General features: G+C 34.0%; 1 non-coding gene across 1 annotated transcript; it reads left to right on the forward strand.

Moving 5' to 3' along the window:
• Window positions 1-7,733: 7,733 nt before the first annotated feature.
• LOC139869713 (small nucleolar RNA R71) lies at window positions 7,734-7,840 on the forward strand. The gene has a single exon (XR_011766298.1). It is a non-coding gene; the product is annotated as a small nucleolar RNA R71 (small nucleolar RNA).
• The last annotated feature ends 1,544 nt before the right edge of the window (window positions 7,841-9,384 follow it).

Genomic DNA, 9,384 nt, shown 5'->3' on the forward strand with positions numbered 1-9,384 from the left:
AAAAGAGAAAAATGGATCTAGCTTCAATGGATCCTTGGATGGCTCAAAGTTCTTGAAGCAAAATCATGACACGAAAACAAGTTCAAGTAAGATCATCACTTGAAATAAGATTGTTATAGTTATAGAAATTGAACCAAAGTTTGAATATGATTATTACCTTGTATTAGAATGATAACCTACTGTAAGAAACAAAGATTTCTTGAGGTTGGATGATCACCTTACAAGATTGGAAGTGAGCTAGCAATCTTGAAAGTATTCTTGATTTTATGAAACTAGAACTTTTGAAATTTATGAAGAACACTTAGAACTTGAAGATAGAACTTGAGAGAGATCAATTAGATGAAGAAAATTGAAGAATGAAAGTGTTTGTAGGTGTTTTTGGTCGTTGGTGTATGGATTAGATATAAAGGATATGTAATTTTGTTTTCATGTAAATAAGTCATGAATGATTACTCATATTTTTGTAATTTTATGAGATATTTCATGCTAGTTGCTAAATGATGGTTCCCACATGTGTTAGGTGACTCACATGGGCTGCTAAGAGCTGATCATTGGAGTGTATATACCAATAGTACATACATCTAAAAGCTGTGTATTGTACGAGTACGAATACGGGTGCATACGAGTAGAATTGTTGATGAAACTGAACGAGGATGTAATTGTAAGCATTTTTGTTAAGTAGAAGTATTTTGATAAGTGTCTTGAAGTCTTTCAAAAGTGTATGAATACATATTAAAACACTACATGTATATACATTTTAACTGAGTCGTTAAGTCATCGTTAGTCGTTACATGTAAATGTTGTTTTGAAACCTTTAGGTTAACGATCTTGTTAAATGTTGTTAACCCAATGTTTATAATATCAAAAGAGATTTTAAATTATTATATTATCATGATATTATGATGTACAAATATCTCTTAATATGATATATATACATTAAATGTCGTTAAAACGATAATCGTTACATATATGTCTTGTTTCAAAATCATTAAGTTAGTAGTCTTGTTTTTACATATGTAGTTCATTGTTAATATACTTAATGATATGTTTACATATCATAATATCATGTTAACTATATATATAACCATATATATGTCATCATATAGTTTTTACAAGTTTTAACGTTCGTGAATCACCGGTCAACTTGGGTGGTCAATTGTCTATATGAAACCTATTTCAATTAATCAAGTCTTAACAAGTTTGATTGCTTAACATGTTGGAAACATTTAATCATGTAAATATCAATCTCAATTAATATATATAAACATGGAAAAGTTCGGGTCACTACATAAGGTGCCACCCTAGGGGTTAGTGGTACGAGGTGTTAAGTGCCCTAACGGATGTTATGAACACCGATGGCGTTTTCGCGAGCGCCGTTCCCTTGTACGATTGGTTAACCATGGTTATTGTGTTGTAAGCATATTATATTATTCGAGTTATATTTATATGCGGTTGTTATGCTAGCTTGTGGTATTGGAGATTTATAGCTTGTTATTGTGACGATAAGCTAATTATGTTCGCTAGCGTGTTTGCGGTTTGTGTAAGTGTTTGCAAGTAGGTATAATTATATATGTATTCGTATAATTATTGCATTCACTAAGCTTTTAGCTTACCCCTCTCGTTGTTTACCTTTTTACAGGTATTGCGTTATGAAACTAGCTAGTTGTTAGACTAGTTGCGTAGGAGCGCTTGGGCTCGATGGGGTAGCTTTTGGATATGCGGACGCGGATTGGGGATTTGGTAGTCCCCGGGATTATGCTCTTGGTATCGGGTTGGGTTATAGAGTCCTAACTCGTCTAAATGTAAATAGTGATTGAAACTTGTATTTTGTACGAAAGTCGTAAAACGGCTAATGTGGGCCCCATTATGTAAAACTTGATTTTATATTTGAAACAGGTTAGTTTTACATATTTGGATGTATGGTAAAAAAAAAAAGTGTTTCGTCTAAAAGTGTCGGGAACTAGTCAATCTTTTTCGCATTTTGAGACTTTCCGGACAGACCCGAATGGCGCGCCGCGCGGCCATCATGGCGCGCCGCGCCAGTTCACTGTGCAGCAAATTTTTTTTATTTTGTATTTTCACGTGGTTTGTTCGCGGTTTGGGTTGTTACAATCATGATGTTTGGCGTTTTGATTTTAATTAATTATCTTGGGTTAATTGTCCTTTATCCTGGATTTATTTGATACCTATCTGGTTTTTGTCCACAATAGTCCATCGGTCATAATTATAAAACGATCGTCAAATTAACCTTATTCCCGAAGTCAAATATTCCAACTAATTAGGGATTCGAACTATAACAAGGTCTTAATACTTTGTTTAATGATTCACCAGGTTATCGACTGTGTGTAATCCAAGGTCTTAATACTTTGTTAACAATTACACCAATTACCCTTGTATGTAATCCACCCTTGTTTTAATTAGTCCATGATTATTAATTTACCCACTTGATCAGAATGAATAATCAATTACCCAACCCAATTGATTAATTAAATGATTGTTAAAGATGTCGTATAAACGTCACTAAATAGGACATGCATAATCATTTAATAATTATTAGATTAATTAATTTGAAGATAGGTTCGACAGGCTCCAAAGAATTGTCATTCGATTAGACAATACCTCCCATCTATTAATGGTCCATGGTCCAATGTCTACAAGTGTCGGTCTTTTGTCCATACCCTAATTATGGTACAAAATTTAATAACACAATCTTAATTTTTAGTCTAACATCACGATTACTTCGGCTCAAATAAGCATAATAATAACTTAGTTACGAGACATTAATTTAAATAATTTAAACATAGCTTACAGTGATTATTTATCGCGTTGCGTTACACGGACAGAGTTCCGACTTAAAACCCGTAAAACATTTCTTACAATAACCCAACTAAACCATTATTATTATTAAATCTAAAATTAAAAGTAAAATTATAATATAAATATATTACATAAATTGAGAGATAGATTGAAAAATGGTACAAAAACTCGGCAGAAGCTCGTGCCTTTTATAGGCGAATTCTGAATTTGGTGTGCTCCGCGATCGCGACATTTTATGCCTTAGGAGCTCCGCACTCGCGGAGTTCGTGTATCCAGCTCATTCATTTTTGGAACCTTGCTTGTCGACATTTATATATATATAATATAATATAAATAATTTATATAATTATTTATATATTATATTATATTTATGTGTATAGTTGATTTGTAATTTCCGCTCCGTTGCGTCGCACATTTACGCCCGGTTTATGTCCCGGTTCCGGATTTTCGAACGTCCTTTCATACGCGTAGATATCTTGTACTTTGCGTTTCGCGGCTTGTACTCTTATAATTTTTAGACGTTTCTCATCAATAATTTGAACCACTTGAATTGTATCTTGTACATTTGAGCTTTTTGGACGTTTGCGTCTTCAAATCGTCGTTTTCGCCTTTTGTCTTCACACTTATTTATTTAAATGAATATTACATAAAAATAGAACAATTGCAACTAAAAGCTTTACATATTGGAAGGATATTGCTACTAAATATATGTTCATTTGGAACACTATCAAATATCCCCACACTTGAATGTTGCTTGTCCTCAAGCAATACATAACTTGAAATAAAATCACACTTCACTCGAATCCCTTTTTTTCACACTTTATACATCGGTGATTTTAATATGGCGGTATAAACAATAATAGTAACGATGTGGTTTACAGTCCTACATGACTATGAAAGTTTAGATCCTTTAAGGAATTTGGATCTTTATGAAAACATTTGATCTTTTGAAAATTCATTCTAGCTTTTACCCTAGATAATTTTTCCAGAATAACCCTTCACCGGTGTTTGCAAATTGTTTTTGTGGGTTTGGTGGGTTTCAGATTTGAAAATTTTAGCTCAAAACTTATGGTTTTGTGTCACCCACTTGCTAACCTTGTATTAGGAAAGCACACGTCCAGTATACTTGCTCCGTATATTACCTTTCGGTAAACTACCGTCCGGTTCTAAAGGAAAGCGTTGAACAAGCAACTGTTAAGGCACTGTCTAATAACATGCATTTTTTCATGGTCCACAACGTGTCGGATGCAATTACTATCCTTGGTAGGAGCAATAGTAAAGCTCACCCTTATAATTTTTCGGTCTGGCACAAGGTCCTGTCTTCGACCATGCTATGCAACCACCGTTCTTACGGTTGACACCTGATTTGGTTCAGGTGACCTAATGAATTTTGATGAATTCTCAGGATTTTACGTTCAATGGTAATAAACGCATTGAAAAAAAGTTTTCAGAAAACAAATTGGTTTATAATTTTGATCAAAATATTTTCTCGTTCAAGCTCGAGTTTAGATATCATTGAATTCCATGAGTTTGTAATTCTCAATCTTTAAGGTCAATCTCAAGAATTGAGTGATATCAGGCTTAAAAGCTGATTTTTGATCTTTTAAGGAGATTATCCTTTTCTGGGGATCTGATTCATTAGTCTTATCCAGCTAATTTGCACGGCGTCCTCCCCATTTTACAAAACAGATCCTCTCATGGATAGGATAAGTCTGACCACTTGGCGACCCTGTTTGATGCTGAGGTCCGTGGATTTCCTGCTGATTTTAGAGATGACTTTTCTAGATTTTTCGTCAACCTACAGCTGGTCTGGACGACAACTTCATGACCTAAATCAAGAAGCGCGTGTCTTTTTCGGAAGACTTTACTTCCTTTTAATGATGGAATTGATTCATCGTGTAAATCCATCTTTCTTTCAAATATATTACAGTAAATCGGGTAAAACTGATTAGTATCGTCCAAAGCAAAAGTACCTGCAATAATCTTGTACAAAATATGTGATATATGTTTTAAAGAACTTGGTGCATTCTTCCCACACTTAGCTTTAATTTATTCTTTTCTTTGCCTTTTTATTTTCTTTTATTCCATTTTAAATGAATTCCAGCATTTTGGGTTGTTTCTCAATTTATGTCCTTTCCGAGGTAACAATAATTTCGGCATTAACACCTAGTTTTATCGTTCATAAATATGTATAGACATGATTTTGAGTTCATTTAGTTGAAAATTTTTCAAATTTTCACAAAATTTGGCAATTAAACCAAGTGTAAACCCGAGAGAATTTATAACCCTTCCCCACACTTGAGATCTTGCAATGCCCTCATTTGCAAGAAATCAGTAAAAATTTAAATTCATGAGGGTGATTAGTGTAGAAAAATGATTAAAATTACTGAGTTTGCAAGTATATTGTTGTTATTTCACATTTGATATTTTGCGTCTTGTCGTCAAAATTAGTAGCTTTTGCTGAACTTAATGACAGTCTTTGAAAGTGCGTTGTTTTACCCTGTTTTGTACATAACATAAAATACAAACATATATATATATATACATATTTTTGAAGTTTGGTATATATCATCACTTTCAAAAATTTATAAAATCTAATATTTTTTTGGCATACTTTAAATCAATAAAATTAAAAATAATGATAATAAAATTTGTCGTCCCGCCCTTGGGTAAAGCAATTTCGGTTCAACGACCTAATCTTCAACTCACGACGAATTTTAGAAATCATTTTTTTAAAATTAATGAAATAAAGTAAATTTTGTTTTTAAATTCACACAAAACTTAAAAAAAATATATTAATTTCATATAAAACCTAAAAAACAAAAATTCAGAAAGGAGGGAGAAAACTAGTTCTTTAGTGTCTGCTAGTGGAAAAGACCAATCAGATTCCATTCTCGGAACTACACGAGAACATAACAAATAACTCTAGACAGCATCTTCTTTTTAGAACATTTGAATCTCCCCACACTTAGGTAGTTGTGGTGTCGAAATTGTGATTAACTTCATCGTCAATTTCTCTTGGACCATAATCAACTTGCATATCTGTGACTTTAGCTTTAAGCCAGTGACCAGCTGCTTCCGTAATATCCATAAATTCAACTAGTTTTGCCTTTTCTTTAGGCGATAGATTGGATATTAACCGGTTACATAACTTAAAGTTCCCCTTAATTCTAGCATCGTAAACCCGTTTAATAAGTTTCTTCATTGAACTATTAATAACGGGATCGTTTAATTTCGTATCAACAACGGGGTTCTTTGTTATCAGGTCATCATTAGGTGTTACTTCATTTTCCCCACACTTAGGCATTTTATTATTATTAAGCACTACCGTTGGAGTTGATAAAACAACATGGTTCTTACTAATCGTTTTTGCTGGTTCAACGGTTTTGGTTGGTGGAGATTTAGACTTTCGAATCATAAAGGTGATTGATTTCTCATCATTACTAAGTGTCATTCTACCCTTTCTTACATCAAATAACGCCCCGGTGGACGCTAAGAATGGTCGACCTAAAATTAGAGGAATGTTTGAGTCCTCTTCTATGTCAATGACAATAAATTCGACTAGAAAGGTTAAATTACCTACTTGAACGGGTAGGTTGTCAGCAATTCCAACTGGGTGTTTAATGGTTTGATCAAGGAGTCGAACACTCATATCCGTTGGACTTAACTCACATACTCCTAATCTCTTATATAATGAAAGAGGCATAACACTCACACTTGCACCTAAATCTGCTAGTGCATCATACATGACATAGTCACTAAGTAGACAAGGAACAATAAATTCACCCGGATCACCTATCCTGGGTGGACGTTTTGGTTGAACTGTCTTCACCGGGTTTACTTCTACTGTTTTTGTTTCTTGCGCCTTCTTATTCTTCTTCTTCTTCTTCTTCTTCTTCCTAAAGGTATCACCAACTTTATTACATATTACTTGCTCATACTCAACTCCTTTTCTTGGAAACGGGATGGATGGTCTGTATGGTGCCACCACTGGCTTTACATACTCGGGTGGTGGTGGTGGTGTAACTTCTTCATTGTTACTTACATCTAAAATCTTCCCATCTTCTGGTGCTGGTTTTTCAGAATTAGTTGAAACCATGTTAACATTTTCATTCCGAGGATTTTCTTCAGTATTACTCGGTAGCTTTTCTTGTTCTCTTTCACTCATCAATCTAACAAGAGTACCTACTTGTTTTTCAAGATTTAAAATGGAAGCTTGTTGAGTTCTAAATGACTGGTCAAACCTCTCATTCGTTTGGGTTTGAGTTTCAATAAATTGTGTTTGAGATTCAACTAGCTTAAATACCACTTCTTCCAGATTTGACTTTTTCTCTTCGGTTTGTTGTGGTGGTTTATACAAGCCAGGTCTTTGTTGATTGAAAGTGTTATTTTGAGTTGGTTGGTTATTCGGACCTTGTTGGTTATATGGGTTATTGTCGGGTCCTTTTGGATTGTAAAGAATGTTTTGATTTCGATTGAAGTTTAGCCTTGGCGGTTGATAATTATTCTGATAATTATTTCCCGGCCTTTGGTTCATGTAGGAAACATTCTCACGTTATTCCATCGTTTGCTCAACATTACAATCTTTCGTTAAGTATGGTCCACCGCATTGCTCACAACTGATTCGTATTACGTGAATATCTTTAGTCATCTTTTCCATTCGTCTTTCGAAAGCATCTATTTTTGCGGAAACAGAATCAAAGTTATGGCTAGAATCGGCACTAGCCGCTTTCGATGAATGAAAAATATCTTTTTCCTGGTGCCACTCATGAGAGTGGGATGCTGTGTTATCAATAATCTTGTGAGCTTCGGTTGCGGTTTTCTTCATAATGGAACCACCAGCTGATGTGTCGATGTCTTTTCATGTGGGGATGTCTACGCCTTTATAGAAGATGTGCACTATTTGAAAAGTGTCTAAACCATGTTGAGGACATCCTCTCAACATCCTTCCAAATCTTGTCCATGCCTCATATAACGTTTCATTTGGCTTTTGCACGAACGTGGCAATTTCTCCTTGAAGTCTCACGGCTTTAGATGCCGAAAAGAATCTTTGAAGAAAATTTTCAACTAAAACATCCCATGTGTCAATCGCCCCTTCAGGTAACGATTCTAACCAATCTTTGGCTTCTCCTTTTAAAGTTCATGGGAACAACATAAGATAAATAGTTTCATCCTCAACTTCTCGGATTTTAAAGAGATTACAAATCCGATTAAAAGTTCGAAGATGTTTGTTTGGATCTTCTTTTGTTGTACCACCAAATTGGCATTGATTAGTGATCATGTGTAGGATTTGTCCTTTGATTTCAAAATCTGATGCTCTAACATCTGGTTGATTAAACGCGTGACCTTGGCCCGTGCGTATGGCTCTCATTCGGTCTTCCATGCTTCGAGGTTTCGTTATTTCCATTCTTGAATTTGTTGAATCTGAATCACTAGAAGATTCTGATTTAATGGTTTGTGGTTCAGGAGGAATGATTAGTGGTTCAGGATCTTGGAATTGTCCTTGAATATCCTCCGGATTCTTAGTTGTGAAGTCGGGTTCAAAAGATGGATTATCAGAATTTCGAATTGGAGTACTTGTTCGACTAGATGATGATTCTAAAGAAAAATCAACGTCGAAAATATTGGCTAGATGTCTTGATCGTGTTACAGGTGGCGAACGGATGAAAGGTGGTGAACGTTTACTCGGTGCATTCACTGAATATCCTATTAGTTATAAAAATAAGAAAAATTATATAAGTTATCAAATTAATAGACTTTTCTGATTTTGCTCATGTTTCGAATAGCCAATAGATGCAGCAGGTAGCCAGGACCCTTTAAATCGGAAGCCCACAACTCGCCACTAACAAATCCAACTATTACTACGAACCAGAAAATTTTTGATGTCTATCAATTTAACCGCTTAAAATAATTTTTCGTTTTGAAATTTTAGAGAAGAAATAGAAAAATTCTATGTCCTAAAAACTAGAGCGTCGAGAAATAAGAAAGAAAAAGAGAACGTCGACAAATGTCAAAAAATAAAAGGTTGAAAAATAAGCGTCGAAAAATAAAAAGAAAATAGCGCGAAGAACGGCGTCGCAAAATTCTAAAGCACCTAAATCTTAGTCTAAAGAAAAAGCACTTAAGGGATTTTACGGCAAAGCCTAAAAATCTAGAAATAAAAATAAACTATGGCAAAAACTAAATTTAAAACTAATATTACGAACGATAAATATACAAATTACGAATAAACGAAAAAAAATACAAAATAAAAAAAATAAAACTAAAGATAATTAAATACAATTTATATAAAAATATTATTTTTATATTATTATTATATAAAAATATTAATTATATATGAAAAATACAAATTTAATTAAAAGTAAAAAACTAATTAAAATAAATAGATAAACTAAAGAATTAATAAATTAAAATAATTAACCCTAATTGTGCATTAAATGCTAGGGTTTTGACTTGACAGACACGGCTCCGCGTTCGCTGTGGTTTTCTGTCTCCAGGCTCCGAGATCGCGGAGTTAAACAGTAACCGGACTCCTCTGGGCTTAAAATTAGTTCGGCCCAATAGTAT

Source organism: Rutidosis leptorrhynchoides, chromosome 9, assembly GCF_046630445.1.
Source record: "Rutidosis leptorrhynchoides isolate AG116_Rl617_1_P2 chromosome 9, CSIRO_AGI_Rlap_v1, whole genome shotgun sequence".
Classification (NCBI taxonomy): domain Eukaryota; kingdom Viridiplantae; phylum Streptophyta; class Magnoliopsida; order Asterales; family Asteraceae; genus Rutidosis; species Rutidosis leptorrhynchoides.